Source organism: Festucalex cinctus, chromosome 1 (assembly GCF_051991245.1).
Source record: "Festucalex cinctus isolate MCC-2025b chromosome 1, RoL_Fcin_1.0, whole genome shotgun sequence".
Lineage (NCBI taxonomy): Eukaryota > Metazoa > Chordata > Actinopteri > Syngnathiformes > Syngnathidae > Festucalex > Festucalex cinctus.
This window is the reverse complement of record NC_135411.1, coordinates 51,752,817-51,769,117: the sequence shown is the minus strand read 5'-3', so window position 1 is coordinate 51,769,117 and position 16,301 is coordinate 51,752,817. Positions and strand designations below refer to the sequence as shown.

The window sequence follows — 16,301 nt, the reverse complement described above, 5'->3', positions numbered from 1 at the left end:
AGTAAAGATATTAATATTATAAAACCGGTACCATATGTTTGTCCTGCATGTCATTCAAAATCCTCCAATATAATAGGCTGACTCATTCACCTGTATAAGACTTCAGTACGTATAGTATAGGGTGGTAAAGTTTTTTACCCTCTACTTCGTGGGTGCTCCAGCTGCTTGTCCAATTAAGCCACTCTGCTTATTTGTATTAAATGTTGAATATATCCATGTTTTTTGGAGGCCACATACATATTTAGTAACGCCTCATGCACTTCAAATGAACTGCCTTTGGTTCTCGTGATTAAAAGAGGCAGTTTGTGTACTTTTGGGATTGGTTTTGTAGCAGCGACTTCGTTTTAAATCTGTCTGATAGCGTCTCTGAACAAACTAGGTCGATAGGTTTGTGTTTATATCCAGTGAACATAATCAGCTCACTAATATACTTAAAAGCCACCATTTTCTTGACCTAATTTGGTCCTGGATTTTTGCCAGACTTGCTCTCTTCTTCTCTGGTGAAATAGAGTCTTGGGGTTGGAAGCACTCTTAAGCAATGTCTGCCATCTAGTGGCAGACACATTTATTACAACTTAAAGCTTCTCCAAATATTACTTGAGGGCTACTCTGAGGTGAACCATTTGCCCATACCTAGTCAACATAAACGGGAAACTCTACACACATACAAACAATATTGGATGGCATAGGCCGATTGGATTGGACTCAAATTGGTTGTCCTCTATTCATATTATCTAGTTTACACTGTCATTGTCACGCCGCCACCAGAGTGGCGGGTCAAGCTTTTATTTGTCACAGTCAGGTTCCTGTTTTATTTTGAAATTACTAACTCTCATCTCATCCCAGGTCACTTACCCTTCCTGCAGCTCACTGATTACCGGTCCACGCCCATGATCACCACCACCTGTTCCCAATCAACCCGGACATAAAAGCCACCTGCATTCTCCCCTCCGTTGCCGAAGTGTCACATCTCAGTGCATGGAAGCGTCCTCACAGTCCTTGTTTCACAGTCCTTGTTCGATGTCTTGCCTTGCCTTGTCTTGCGCCCTTAGTTTGCCCCTTGTTTTCCTCCCTAGCGGAGCGCCTTTAGTTGTCCCTGTTTTTGAGTGCCCTTGTTTATTCTCCAGTTTGGAGCTCTTTTTGTTCTGCCTTTTTTCCCTCCTTGAGAGGTGTTTTTGGTTCGAATTGATTAAAGCTGCAGCCTTGTTGGCCAACTGTCACTCTGCGTCTGAGTCCTACCTCCTCGCTTCGTGTCAGTACACTTCGGCCAGCATGGACCCAGCGGAGAAGTTGGAGGCTGCACTTCGACGACAGGCCGCCCGCCTGTCGCAGACAGAGGAGCTCCAGCAGGCGATGGTCACCCGGATGGGAGAGCTCGCTGGACAGGTGCAGGAGCTAATGAGCCACCTGCGACACTCCACGCCGGCCATCACGAAACCAGAGACCGCAGAACCACCGAACCCAACTCCAGCCTTGACCGGGGCGGGGTTGAGACTGGCTTCCCCGGAGCGATACTCGGGAGACCAAGGACAATGTCAGGCATTCCTGACCGAATGCGACTTACATTTTGAACTTTCGCCACAGGCTTTCCCCACCGACCGTTCCCGTGTGGCCTTCATGATTTCACATCTGACTGGACGAGCCAGAGACTGGGCCACCACGGAATGGGCACGGCACTCCCCGACTTGCTCAAATGCAGCCGGGTTTAGCAGGGCACTTCGTCTTGTTTTCGATTCCACCAACATGGATCGGGAAAAGACTCGAGAGCTAAGTAATCTCAGACAAGGCCGAGAATCGGTTAATGACTATGCGATCCGATTCCGAACTCTAGCGGCCAAGAGTGGCTGGAATGAGACAGCCCTCTTTGATCATTTTTTGAAGGGGCTCTCCGCCGCTATGCAAGAACTCCTACTACCCGTGGACTTACCTAGCGACTTGGACTCGTTGATCTCGCTGGCCATCCGCATCGATCACCGACGGCGAGATCTCATGCACACCAGCGGTCACCATCGAAGGACCGGCTCCGAATTCTTTCGGCACCCCGCAGCAATGGAGTCACCACAAGGGGCGCCTCTCCAGTCGTCCACCATGGGGAGGTCCAGCGAGATTGGCGAGGAGCCGATGCAGCTGGACCGCGCCCGACTGACTCACCATGAACGCCAGCGACGTCGTCAAGAGGGGCGGTGCTACTATTGTGGAGAAAGAGGACATTTGGTGGTAGCTTGTCCTACCAAGCGAGGCCCTCCGGTGACTTCCGAGACTCCCAAACAGGTCAAGAACCGAAAACTCACGCAAGTCACGATTTCCGGCAATGCCATTTCCACAGACCTACTAGCTCTCATCGACTCTGGAGCGGACGAGAGCCTCATGGATTGGGGTCTGGTGGAAAGATTGCAGGCAGGCACGGAGCCACTTTCCACCCATATGAGGGCCAGGGCGCTCAATGGGAAAGACTTATTTCTCATCACGCATGTCACAGAGCCACTCGAGATTCACATTGGGCAGCACAGAGAACTCCTTCGTTTTCATGTCTTCCGCTCCCCATCACACACACTGGTCCTGGGACACCCCTGGTTGCAGTTGCACAACCCCCGCATCGACTGGCGATCGGGGCAAGTCCTGGACTGGGGAAAGGACTGTGAACACCATGGGTTGGAGCGGCCAGCGGCAGAGGCACCTCCCGCTGCCGTCCGACAGGTGACTCTGGTGAATGACCAGGAATACCCGGACCTGAACACCGTTCCCACCTGCTATCATCCTCTCAGGGAGGTGTTCAGCAAAACCAAGGCCATGTCACTTCCCCCACATCGATCCTATGACTGTGCAATTGAGCTGATTCCTGGGTCTTCCATTCCGAAGGGGAGATTGTACTCGGTTTCGGGCCCCGAACGCAAAGCCTTGAATGAGTACATCGACACGTCTTTGAAAGCAGGACTTATACGGCCATCGTCATCGCCAGCTGGAGCTGGTTTTTTCTTCGTGGGCAAGAAGGATGGTTCGTTACGTCCTTGTATTGACTACAGCCCTTTGAATGAAATCACAGTCAAGAACCGTTATCCTCTGCCTCTGATGTCCTCAGTATTTGACCAGCTCCAGCAAGCCAAGGTGTTCACCAAATTAGATCTTCGAAACGCCTATCATCTCGTCCGTATTCGTGCAGGGGATGAATGGAAGACCGGCTTTAATACTCCCAGAGGCCACTATGAATACTTAGTCATGCCCTTTGGACTCACGAATGCGCCAGCAGTTTTCCAGGCCATGATTAATGACGTGCTCAAGGACTTCATCGACCAGTTCGTATATGTTTATTTGGACGACATTTTGATCTACTCACCGGACTTGAAGACCCACCAGCACCACGTTACCCAAGTCCTGAAACGCCTGCTTGACCATCAACTCTATGTAAAGGCTGAGAAGAGCCTTTTTCACACCGACACCATCTCATTTCTGGGATTCGTGGTATCCCCGGGCAAGGTCGAGATGGAGTCGGAGAAGGTCAGCGCTGTCAGGGACTGGCCCACACCTGAATCCAGGAAGAAGGTGCAACAATTCCTGGGATTCGCCAACTTTTACAGACGCTTTATCCGCAACTTCAGCTCCATCGCAGCTCCACTCCATGCCTTGACCTCTCCACAGCAACGCTTTGCCTGGACCCCGGAAGCCAATACCGCATTCAACCAACTCAAGAAACGTTTCACAGAGACTCCAATACTCAGAGTGCCCGATCCTACCCGCCAGTTCATTGTCGAGGTAGATGCCTCAAATCTGGGCGTCGGAGCCGTCCTATCCCAAAGGAACCAGGAGGATGGAAAAGTGCACCCCTGCGCCTTCTTGTCTCGGAAACTCTCAAAGGCCGAGCGCAACTACAGCGTTGGAGACCGAGAATTGCTGGCTGTAAAGGTCGCCCTAGAAGAGTGGAGGCACTGGCTGGAGGGCGCGGAACACCCTTTCATTATATGGACAGATCACCGCAACCTGGAGTACCTGCGCCAAGCAAAAAGACTAAACCCCCGACAGGCCAGGTGGTCCTTGTTTTTTAACAGATTTTCTTTTTCTCTGACCTACAGACCCGGAAGCAAGAATATCAAAGCCGACGCACTATCACGAATTCATGATCCTGATACCACTGTGACCGAACCTGAACCCATCCTTCCCAAAGACTGCGTAATAGGCACGATGTCCTGGCAAATCGAGGAGGAGGTCAAGGAGGCCCTCAAAGACACGAGCCCTCCCAAGGAGTGTCCACCACGACGGCTCTATGTACCAGAAACCCTGCGAGCTCAGGTGATCCATTGGGCACACACCGCTCGTTTGTCTTGCCACCCAGGAACCCGCAGGACTCTGTTTGCCGTCGCCCGGAGGTTCTGGTGGCCTTCCATGGAGGCCTCGGTGCAGGAGTACGTCAAAGCCTGCCCAGTATGTGCCAGAAACAAAACATCGACACAACCACGGATGGGCCTTCTTCAACCGCTCCCTGTACCTTCAAGACCCTGGGCCGAAATATCATTAGACTTTGTCACTGGACTTCCCGTTTCACACGGTAAAACCACCATTCTCACTGTTGTCGACCGCTTTTCAAAAATGGTCCGTTTCATCCCACTCTCCAAACTACCCTCAGCCAAACGTACTGCAGAAGTCATGATTGACCAGGTGTTCCGGGTCCATGGATTCCCTCGACACATTGTGTCAGACCGCGGACCTCAATTCGTGTCAAGATTCTGGAGAGAGTTTTGCAAAGCTCTAGGGGCCAAGGCAAACCTGACCTCCGGGTACCACCCGGAGGCCAACGGACAAGCGGAACGCCTCAACCAGCAGCTAGAGACAGGACTCCGGTGCCTGGTTTCCCAAAACCCATCATCATGGAGCGAAAATCTGGTATGGGTCGAACTCGCGCACAATTCTCTCCCCACATCTGCTACAGGTATCACGCCCTTCAAGTGTGTTCACGGCTACGATCCTCCCTACTTCGCGGACCTGGAAGAGGAAGCTTCAGTGCCCTCGGTCCACGCAATGGTCCGCAGGTGTCGCCGAATCTGGTCAGCAGCTCGACTGGCACTACAGCGTCAAGGGGACAGAATGAAAAGAGCTGCTGACCGGAAGAGGAGGCCCGCGCCACAGTACCAGCCAGGTCAAAGAGTCTGGCTGTCCACAAAGAACCTACACCTCAAGGTACCATGTCCAAAGTTGGCCCCTAGATTCGTGGGGCCTTTCCCGATTGCCAAGACCATAGGTCCTGCCGCCGTGCGCCTTCGCCTGCCTCGATCCCTCCGCGCCCACCCCACCTTCCACGTGAGTCAGGTCAAGCCAGTCCAGGACAGTTCCCTGGTCCCGCCCGAGCCTGCGCCGCCCCCTCCGGAGATGGTGGAGGGGGGCCCGGTGTATAAAGTGAGAAAGTTGTTGGACGTCAGAAAGCGGGGCCGGGGACACCAATACCTGGTGGATTGGGAGGGTTACGGGCCAGAAGAGAGGCAGTGGGTGCCCGCCCGGTTCATCGTGGACCCCTCCCTCATCGATGAATTCTATGATGAACACCCCGAGATTCCTGGGCCGTCGAGAGCCGGCCGTTGAGGGGGGGGTACTGTCACGCCGCCACCAGAGTGGCGGGTCAAGCTTTTATTTGTCACAGTCAGGTTCCTGTTTTATTTTGAAATTACTAACTCTCATCTCATCCCAGGTCACTTACCCTTCCTGCAGCTCACTGATTACCGGTCCACGCCCATGATCACCACCACCTGTTCCCAATCAACCCGGACATAAAAGCCACCTGCATTCTCCCCTCCGTTGCCGAAGTGTCACATCTCAGTGCATGGAAGCGTCCTCACAGTCCTTGTTTCACAGTCCTTGTTCGATGTCTTGCCTTGCCTTGTCTTGCGCCCTTAGTTTGCCCCTTGTTTTCCTCCCTAGCGGAGCGCCTTTAGTTGTCCCTGTTTTTGAGTGCCCTTGTTTATTCTCCAGTTTGGAGCTCTTTTTGTTCTGCCTTTTTTCCCTCCTTGAGAGGTGTTTTTGGTTCGAATTGATTAAAGCTGCAGCCTTGTTGGCCAACTGTCACTCTGCGTCTGAGTCCTACCTCCTCGCTTCGTGTCAGTCATCAGCATAGTAGTGTAGTTTTTTGCACAATTTTGCTAACGAGACAAGCAAATGACGATCCAAACGATCCATTATGTCCTTGTGCTTTGCATGGTGGTAATAACTGCTGCTCAGCCTTCTACCCATCTGATTTCAGCCTACGTAAAAAGAGATACTTGTTTTTCTTATTTTTATGTGGCTCAGCAAACACCAGCCTCACTTTGTCTTTGATTCCGCCCTCACCTTGTCTTTTTTTTTTTTTTCCTTTTTGCTAACAATACCCATCAGCTCTCAGGAGCACCCCCGACAGACAGCACGATGGATTTCCTGAATTATGACTAACATAGTTCAATACGGTTCTGATGAACTCCAGATTACAGAGAAACAAGGCAGTGGGTTTGCAAGGTAGGTGGTCATTATTCAGGTCTCCCGGGCCTGCCTCTTTTACTGATTTCCTCTCCCCATCTTCTCCACCACTGATCTGTGATTGCAATTGATCGGAGACTGCTCATCATTCCTCCACGAGCAACATCGGAAAGCATCGATATCGGGAAGGAAGATTGTAGCCGTAGATAAAAACAATGTGACAAATAAATGCAGGGTTTTGGAGGGAGAACAGAGCAATGCAGGAATGAAGTAACTCGGAGAAAATGATGTGGGGCCAGGGCAGCTTCACTTATATTCCTGACGTAGCGCATGTGGGCGTGGCTAGTGATTGATCGCAAAGGTCTTAGGAGGGGATTTCACTATTGACTGCAGTGACAGCAAATTTACAACTCACTATAAGACTACTGGTAGGGGAGAGTCATATTGTACTTTAAGGCGCATGTACAAATTATTGATTATTGGTCAGGGCAAATGTCCTATTGACAAATGTGTCTTTTGTTTGACGCAGCACTGAATCCTCCTTTCCTTTAATAGCTTTAAAAAAAAAATCACCACCTACCTTTATGTAAATTTTGAAACCCAGGAGGTAACATTTTAATTATTCATATTTGCATTGCAAACTATCAATAATAATAAGGTTTTATGTTTACTCAAGGAGCAATTGACAACTCCCCAGAGCTATTCATTGCAGCTTTGTTGTTATATTGTTTCCATTTCATTCTATTCGACTGAAACGCTGCATATACACGTTAAAATACACACTCACCAGACACACACTTTTTTGAGATCACATTTGTGAGCTACATGCATCAAGAAAAACTCCTTTACGAAGATAATGCTCAAGTTTATATTGTTTTCTACTCAGCTGTTTGAACCATTTTTTGAGAATATTAGAGGAAAACATTAGAATCACCACAGTATTCTAGTTTTAGTTTCTGTTGTTCCTGTCATGGTTTGGGTTGGGTTTTGGTTTATTTTTTATTTTTTGCTTTTGTCAGGGTTCTAGTTTTGAGTGGGTTTTGTTTGAGTTTGTCATCATGTTCCTTTAAGTTTCAGTTGTGATCTGTTATGTTCGGCTTGTGTGTCTCACATTGTCTCGTCAAGCATTGTCCTGTCCACCTGTGTTTGCCTGACTTACACGCCACTTGTGTCTTGCCCAGCTGTATCTCGTTGTGTCAATTGGTGTGTGTATATTTAGTCTCTTGTCTCCCTTCTGGCTGTGTCGATTCATTGTCATTTTCCTCCTATCATGTTGCCGGTTATGTTCCACTCCTTGTCTCGTTTTACCCTTTTTTGGACTTTGTTGTTTTGGTTTCTTAGGTTATAGATCATTTTTGCCTCCTCTTTTTTGTTTATTAAACATTGTTTGACTGCATTCTTTGACACTTCACCCTGCTTCCCTGCATTTGGGTCTACCTGTTGCGACAGTTCCATATGCATTCATCTATTTCCTATAGTCCTCATTAACCTTAATTTATCCTAATTTTTCCTTCACATCCTCTGATCCATGCTCAGAGCAGTACACACCATGTCCCCAAACACCAGTTACTACTTGTCATTCTTTAAATAACTTCTTACGAGTTTGAAGGCACGTGATGGTTATTAAAGCACAGTCTTTGGTTGTGAATATGGTCAAATTATTTTCAATCTTGTCCTTTCATGATTTTTTTTAAAACTATAATTGTGTTGAATCACAATCCAAAATCCATGTCTGAATTTCATTGGTTACATTATATTTATTTATATTTATAGTGATAGACCGATATGGTTTTTTCAAGGCCGATACCGATACAGATTATTTGTAGTCAAGTTAGCCGATAACCGATATTTCAAGCCGATATTCATTTGCAGTAAAATGGGGAGGGGGGGGAATTCTTTCAAACTATATATAATTTCTCACTGAGTAACAAATTCATGTGAATGTAGCTCATTTGGGGTTTTTGTTAGGGTTCGTAAAAACGTTTCAAAAAGATTTTTGCGGTGAAAAATTGTGTGAATATGTTCCAAATGTGTTTACGACAAATAAAAACTGACTGCGAACATCTTACAAATCCTGATGAAAACCCCAAATTCGCTACGTTCGCAAGTATCCCCTGCTCAGTGAGCTTTATCGGCCTTCAGATTCAAAACATGGCCGATGCCGATATTTGTCAAAATGCCAAATATCGGCGCCGATAATCGGCCCCGGCCGATTATTGGTCTATCCCTAATATTTATTATTATTATTATTATTATTATTATTATTATTATTATTATTATTATTATTATTATTATTATTATCATAATACACTGGCTGCACCAAATAAAGGGTACCACAGGTGATTGCCTATTAACATCAAAACAAGCATTAAGGCCAAATTTTTGCTACAATGCTTGAATTGAATCTCAACAGACTGTGCCAGTAATGGAAGGTCCATATAGCAGCATGTTGAACTATAAATAACATGCGATTGTGTCCCTCCCCAACACCCAAATGACTAATGTGATCAGAACGTGCTTGCTCTAATCTGATCAAGCATGCATGTGCATAATCAAGCGTGCAATCTCCCCAACATGAAGGGAGGGGATTCACAGCCCGCCAACGTGCTGGCTCAGCACTGTGCGCTATCCATGGTGCTGAAGTTACCCACTGCGCTTCACGCCAACAACATATATGTTACAATTAAAACAATGAACGGAGAGACTGATTTATCAAGTTATTGTTGAACCTGAGATCGTCTTCCGAGCCTGCCCGTCCAAAAGGTGTGGGCGGTAATTGTGTGCTCCGGACACTGTTGCTGCCAGTGGCGGGAATTTCTGTTCTTCTCTCTCACTCTCACTCTCACTCACTCGCTGTCATACACACGATCTCGAGCAGACGCAGGAGTGCTCAAAGCAGCTGACACCCAAGCCCTCATTGCAGGTGAAGTCTGCATGTACGTGTGTGTGCAAGTCAACAGCGCTGTTGAGCAGGGCCATTCACCCTCACACACACACACACACACACACACACATGCACTCACTCACTGCCAGTTTTATCCCCTGCGTGATTCCTCCCACGACTCTAAATCCCTCTCGCACATCTGTCCATGGCGCAGCCCTTCCAATCTTTCTTTTGCTGCACCTCCTCCCACCCCCCTTTATAAGACCCCCCCAACCCATCATCCCACCACACCCCCTGCCAGACTCATTCCTTTCCTTACTTTAAATCAATGCCCGTTTTAACCATCCTAAAATCATCTTGTGGTGCACAGAAACAACTAGCAAAGAAGGAACATTCTCACATGGGTCAGTCGCCAAAACTGTTCCCATGCTTAACGCTGAACCCACGCTGCTGTAAATCAGGGTTAAAAAAAAACAACAACCAAATACTGCGGGAAGACATCTCAAGCCAGCAGAGAGAGAAGTCTCAAGTGCAGGTGCATGATCTCTCTCACAATATTCATCATTGCAAGGCTTTATGTCATTTCTAAAGGCAAGGGGTGTTAAAGATGGGATAGATTTGAGTACTGTACCTTGACTTGTTTCCTCTCCAAACAGTGCGTCCATTTGGCTGCAGCTGAAAAAAGAGGGGAGATTATTCTCTTTTTCTCATCCACCACCGTAACGTCGCAGGCTCAGCTGCACTAGCAGCAGCGCGGTGGTATAGAGGATGACTGAGAGGGAGAGAGAGAGGGAGAGAGAGAGAGAGAGAGACAGACACAGAGAGAAAATATTTGAATGTCACTGGATGTATGTCTCCCTTATATCATACCAACAGCTAAATGCCCTATACTGTAGATAAGAAGAACATATGTAGTTATTACCAGTAGTAGTTTTGCTTAATCTAATCAGCACCATTACAAGATACCGCATGTGCCAATCTTCCTTTAAGCAGATAATAATGCTTAGTTACAGTTGAAAAGGTATTAAATAATCTTGGCTGTTGTTTACAGTGGGTTAATGCATTACAGAGAGCTGTGTCACTAAATACACTAATTAAAATACATATATTAGGATGATGCAGAGCTGTTCAACACTCCAGGTATTAAACTACAGACCCCGGCACACCACGCGTTGCGTCCGGGTTGCAGTGTGGTTAGGACCCAAGTGCAGGGAAGCGGAGAGAGGAGGCAGAGGAATGAAGTCCAGGAATGTTTTAATTAAATAAAGCAGGGAGGTGAACAAAAACACTGGTAGGTAAACATGAAGACAACAAAGTCCATAATCCAAACAAAAAACGAAGCAAGAGACGCGACGAGGTTACTGCAGCTCAATGGGAAACGACAACAAAACAGCGGCAGCATGACGGGAGGAAACAACAATGGATCGACACAGACAGAGGGGAAACATGGGACGTATGTTACATTCAAGGATAGTCGGAAGTCAAACTTTTCCAACTTCAAACCAGGAAGTTTGGACGGGAACTCGAACTTGAACTCGGAAAAAAAAAAGTACCCCAACTTCACCAATGGTCTACAATGTGAGGTCACTCTACAATGGTGACCCCATTGGAAACACAGACCATGAATGGTAAAACACAATTTACTCGAGTATAAAACTAGATAGCTTTCTTCATTCATAAATATTCAACATAACTTCACGTAGCACAACGTATATGACACTATGCCACTATCTCCCTGCATGAAATGATATGGTGAACTACTTAATTGTATGAAATGCTTATGAAATAAGATAAAAACAATAAATGGACAAAGATAAAGACAATAAATGATGAAAAGTTTGTCACTTTTTTACTTGTGACTGCAGCATCTGTGTTCATGGTGCGCGTGCGAGTACGTGCACGAGCTTAATGTCCGTTACTCCACTGGGACGTGCATGACATCACCCTCCACCACTCTACCACTCCCCTCCACAAAGAAACTGTGGAGTGTGCGGGGTCCGCACACTCTACTACAAAGGGAAGATAAAAGCTGAGTCAGAGTAAAACAGTGCTCTTCGTACTCATCTGGGCATTGGTGGAGCATGCATGATGTAGAAAACGCTTTAATATAACCTTTTGAAACGGCACAATACACCTTTAACAATGGTTGACTATTTTCAATTATTTAGAATTTCAAAACTAGTTTCCCATCAATCTGTTGTGTCTATGTAGGAATACGATGAATCAGTTGTACATCTCTATGTATTCCGTCATAACAGCCCTCTGACAGAAATCATAACTACACTGTGGCCAACGATAACATTTGAGAGCCTTATTCTACTGTAAACTATAACAGCCACAGCAATATAATTATGCTGACGATACATTGATAAGATTTTTGAGTTCAGGGCCAGGCATGAGTTGGAGCTTACCTCCGTCAATTACAGGGCACGCAACCATTCACATTCACACCTGAGGACAGTTTAGAGAATTCAATGAACATAACTTGCATGCTTTTGAAGAATTTAGAAAACTTCCATACATGAATATATATTAGTGCTGTCAAAGTTAAAGCGTTAACTAATTAATTACTCACAAAAAATTAGTGCATTAATCATTGTGTTACCACAGATTAATCACACTATGAATTTTGACCGCAGATGATCCTTTTTAGCCGACAGCAGATGGTTACATTAAAGGTAGCTGTTGGAGTTTGAGCAATAAACATAACTACATGCATTAACGTAAAGTATTTAATAAATGTTTACATATGCCGTAGGTCATTTTTTTCCCATTTTAAATTATGCAAATAATTAATTGATTAGAAAAAGCAAGATGAGCGTGTGCAGTGAATATACATTTTTGAAGACGTCCTCATAACATTAAATGTCTAAAAAATTAACACATAACAAGGTGCGCTTCAAATTTAGCTGGCAAAATATGTTGGGGAAAAAAAGCCTTTTTAAGTCAGTGATTAATCATGATTAATCAAAATTCTAAGATGCGATTAATCTGATTAAAAAATTTAATCATTTGACAGCTCTAATATATAGTATATCTTTGGTTGTTTTTGTGCTAAAGCTCCCCCACAGTTGTAAAGTGTCATGTAGTCTTAATCGTAGTACAAATGGAGAGTGATAAATGTGTGTTTAAATCAGCCAAGAGAGATCTAAAAGCTAAATAGCCAAGCCAAACACTAGACGGATCAACTTTATCACACCGTGTCTGAAGACAAAAGTTTAAAGAGTATTAGCATTCAAATAGCTGTATGCCAGCTACTGCATGCAGTTCAACCAACACGAAAGCCCACTACAGTAAACGTAATGTGGGGTCACCAGAGAAATTATAGGCCACCTTGTCATCAATATTAAAGTCTCTATGTTTCACAATTTTTCACATATGTCCAATACTATTTATATCAGGACTCTTGAGAATAGTCTGATTTTTTTTCCCTCAGCCATTCTCGATTTGCCCTACCTGATGAAATTAGAGCAGCCACCTCCGCAGAAATGTTGAAAGCTAATCCTAAAACTCATTTTCCCCTCTCACATTTAGTTAAACCACAACTAGTCTGCAAATTAACTCTTGCCCTTCCAAACCCTTGATATCTACATTTTGGCCTGTTTTACTGCCACTTCTCCTCTCTCGTCCCCTCTCCTCTGCTGTTAGGTGGTGACGATTAAATTGAGGCTGTTGCTGTAAGGCTTTTGCATTGACCAACCAGGACACGATTTGAGGAATATCCCCTCAATGGACTCTCATGCTGTTTTAACTAAGCTTGTACAGCATCATACTATGTGATATATGACAATTGCAGCCTGGTCATCCTGCAATAGAATGTCTCTTATCTTTGTGAACTGAGGTCCTGTGGAGCACTTGGAGATTACTTTTTATTTTTTTTTTTTTATTTTTTTATTCAGGGCTATACAAATAAACATGACTTGACATGTTTGTCTTTTTTTGTTAGCTGTATGCCTTTCTCCTGTCGGACCAAGTTTTCAGACACACTTTGCTCCAGAATGCCTGAAGATTTGTTTGCACCCAACACAGATTCAACTCACCACATGCCGGATTTAGCAAAGCATCCCCAGAGAATTTCTGAGCCTTCTGTTTATTTCAAGTAGGTACAGTGTTGCTTTTTTTGTTTGTTTTTTTTGTACACACGACACAGGCAAATAAACTGAAAATAAACTGAAATAACTAAAAACTGATGAGATTGGAATTTGCTGAAATGCATATTAACAAGAGAGAATGCTTCTGGAACAATGGTCTTGTAATGACTGTGAGTTTTTGTGAATGGCAAGAAGCGGTTACAAAAGTTAATTGCAACCTCTGCCATCTCGCCAAAGAAAATGTTATTATATTGCTTATTAGGGATGTAACAACATCCAAACATCGCAATACGATATCACGATATGAACCTCACGATACGATAATTATCACGATATTGCGGGGAGGATGGCGATATTAAAAAAAAGGTCATGATATTGTAAAAAAAAATGCTCCTACTAAAAAAAACAAAAAGCACAATATTGTACTTTGTACATAACAGCAATGCACATAAACAACATCCAATCTCTAATAACACTTAATGTTGAGGCACTTACTTGCTAATGTACGCACACATTGAGTTCCTCCACATATTGACTCAATTCACAAGCAAATTGCATTGCCCGTTCATCTGACGACTAGTATGGATTTTAAAGGGGCTGTCTGCCGGATTCACAAAGGAAAATGCACTTTTTAAATACAGGATGTACACACTTTAACTTTCTTTCAGTCTACACAATTGTGTTTTTGTTAATCTTTTGTGGTAATTTCATCCTCAACCCCCACCTCCCCAGCCTGTATTTTGCCATTTTGTGTTTGTTTTGTAAACAGCGGGACGTTTCTGTGGAAAGACAGTGTTTACACCCCTCCAGCCAATCGCAGAGCGGGGGGTGGCGTGTCGCAAACGGGGCCGGGCGAACGTGTCAGCTGCGTGACGTCACTCCCGCGGCAATTTGAAAGCACGCACGGATTTTTTATTTTTTTTTCACTCACTCACTCACTCACTCACTCACTCACAGAAGCTTGCATGTGTGAATGAGTGAGTGAAAGAAAAATAAAATCTGTGCGTGCTTTCAAATTGCCGCGGGAGTGACGTCACGTAGCCGACACGTTCACCCGGCCCGTTTGCGCCACCCCCCGCTCTGCGATTGGCTGGAGGGGTGTAAACACTGTCTTTCCACAGAAATGTCCCGCTATTTACAAAACAAACACAAAATGGCAAAATACAGGCTGGGGGTGTGGGGGTTTAGGACAAAACCACCCCCACACGTTATGAAAAACTCATATCTATAACTTGAAAAGTAGTTAGTTTATTTAAATCCTGTATTTAAAAAGTGCATTTTCCTGAGTGAAACCGGCAGACAGCCCCTTTAAAAGAATGATTTTTTTTTTAAGTCAAAATCGTGTTACATCTTACATCGTTACATCTGTTAAAACGGTCAATATGAATTGACATCTGTCACGACGAGAGGAGGTAGGACCCAGATGCAGGATAAGGTAGGCCACAGAGGCAACAGGTTTTATTGCCGGGCAGCAGCAGTCTCCTCTCACACTGAGAGGAGAAAGGGGGAATCAAAAAGGTGGAGAACAAAAAGCGCTCCACTAGGGAGGAAAAAACAGGCACAAGGCAAAAGGGGTAACAAAAGGCGCTCCACTGGAGGAAAAGGCACAAAAACAAGACAAGGCACAAAAGCAAGGCAAAACAACAAGGCAACAGGAACAAGGACTCGAGGACTCGAGGACTCGAGGACTCGAGGACTCGAGGACTCGAGGACTCGAGGACTCGAGGACTCGAGGACTCGAGGACTCGAGGACTCGAGGACTCGAGGACTCGAGGACTCGAGGACTCGAGGACTCGAGGACTGTGGGACGCTTCCATGCACTAACTGTGTGTGACACTTCGGCCCAGAGGGGAGGAATCAGGTGGCTTTTATGTCCGGGTTGATTGGGAACAGGTGGTGGTGATCATGGGCGTGGACCGGTAATCAGTGAGCTGCAGGAAGGGTAAGTGACCTGGGGTGAGAGGAGAGTTAGGGTTTTCAAAGTAAAACAGGAAACATGGATAACAAAAACAAAAGCATGGGCCGTCACGCCGGTGGCGGCGTGACAACATCAATTTAAAAAAAAAAAGTCAGCTGTTCCAGAACTCATCTTGTGCATCTATTTCAGAGGTGTCCAAACTTTTTCCTCCGAGGGATGAATTATCTTTATTAACGAGGCTTTATAGAAATGTTGTTTCTAGCTGTAATTTTTTTATTTGCATTTCTAGGGGGAAAAAAAACACTGTAAAGCAAATTTTTTAGTAGTATAAGTTGTAGTAGTTATCAGATGGGGAACGTGTGTGTCATAAGCCCCCAACTCCACATTTTATCAGGGCTACAGCCAGGTCGTATCAAAAGTTGTTTTTTGTAATATGCCGGGGGCCGCTAGAAAGTATACGTTTGACTGAAATTGGCCCCCCGAACGTAGTCTGCACACCAATTTGAAATAGCCTACAAAGGGGGAAACAGATTATGAGATGGAAATAATTTGTCATGCTCTTGCATTTCACTCAAACTTCAAAATAGTTTGTGTTAAACTAACACTCCATGATGATAGGGTTTTCTGGGAAAACAAGGTAACAGGTCAGCATGAGGCTGTGGGGGATAACAAATTAGATGCACAAGACGGGGTCAGAAACAGATTTTTTTTTTTAACAGATTATATTTATTATGTAATTTTGAATTATCTACAGTAAGGATGTCTCAATCTCCCTGTTTAACCATACTGAAAGAAACCAATAAACGGAAGGTGTGATCCTACTCAATTAACACTCCTCATTCTCGCTCACAGCGGCAGGCGCGCACACGCAAAGGCACGTGTGCACAACTCATTAACTCGCCCTTGCTCCATATCTGTCTTTTTTTCTCTTCGGCAGGAAGACCATTTGCTCCAGAGACTGATGCGGTACTGAAAC

At 45.2% G+C, this 16,301-nt stretch overlaps 1 protein-coding gene across 1 annotated transcript in view; it reads right to left on the bottom strand.

Moving 5' to 3' along the window:
• The window catches only part of elfn2b (extracellular leucine-rich repeat and fibronectin type III domain containing 2b), a 101,849-nt gene extending 91,760 nt beyond the window's left edge, over nucleotides 1–10,089 (bottom strand). Inside the window, exon 1 of the mRNA XM_077541056.1 lies at nucleotides 9,948–10,089. The gene's annotated coding sequence lies outside the window, so the exon portion shown is untranslated. The remainder of the gene's footprint in view (nucleotides 1–9,947) is intronic.
• Nucleotides 10,090–16,301: the final 6,212 nt, after the last annotated feature.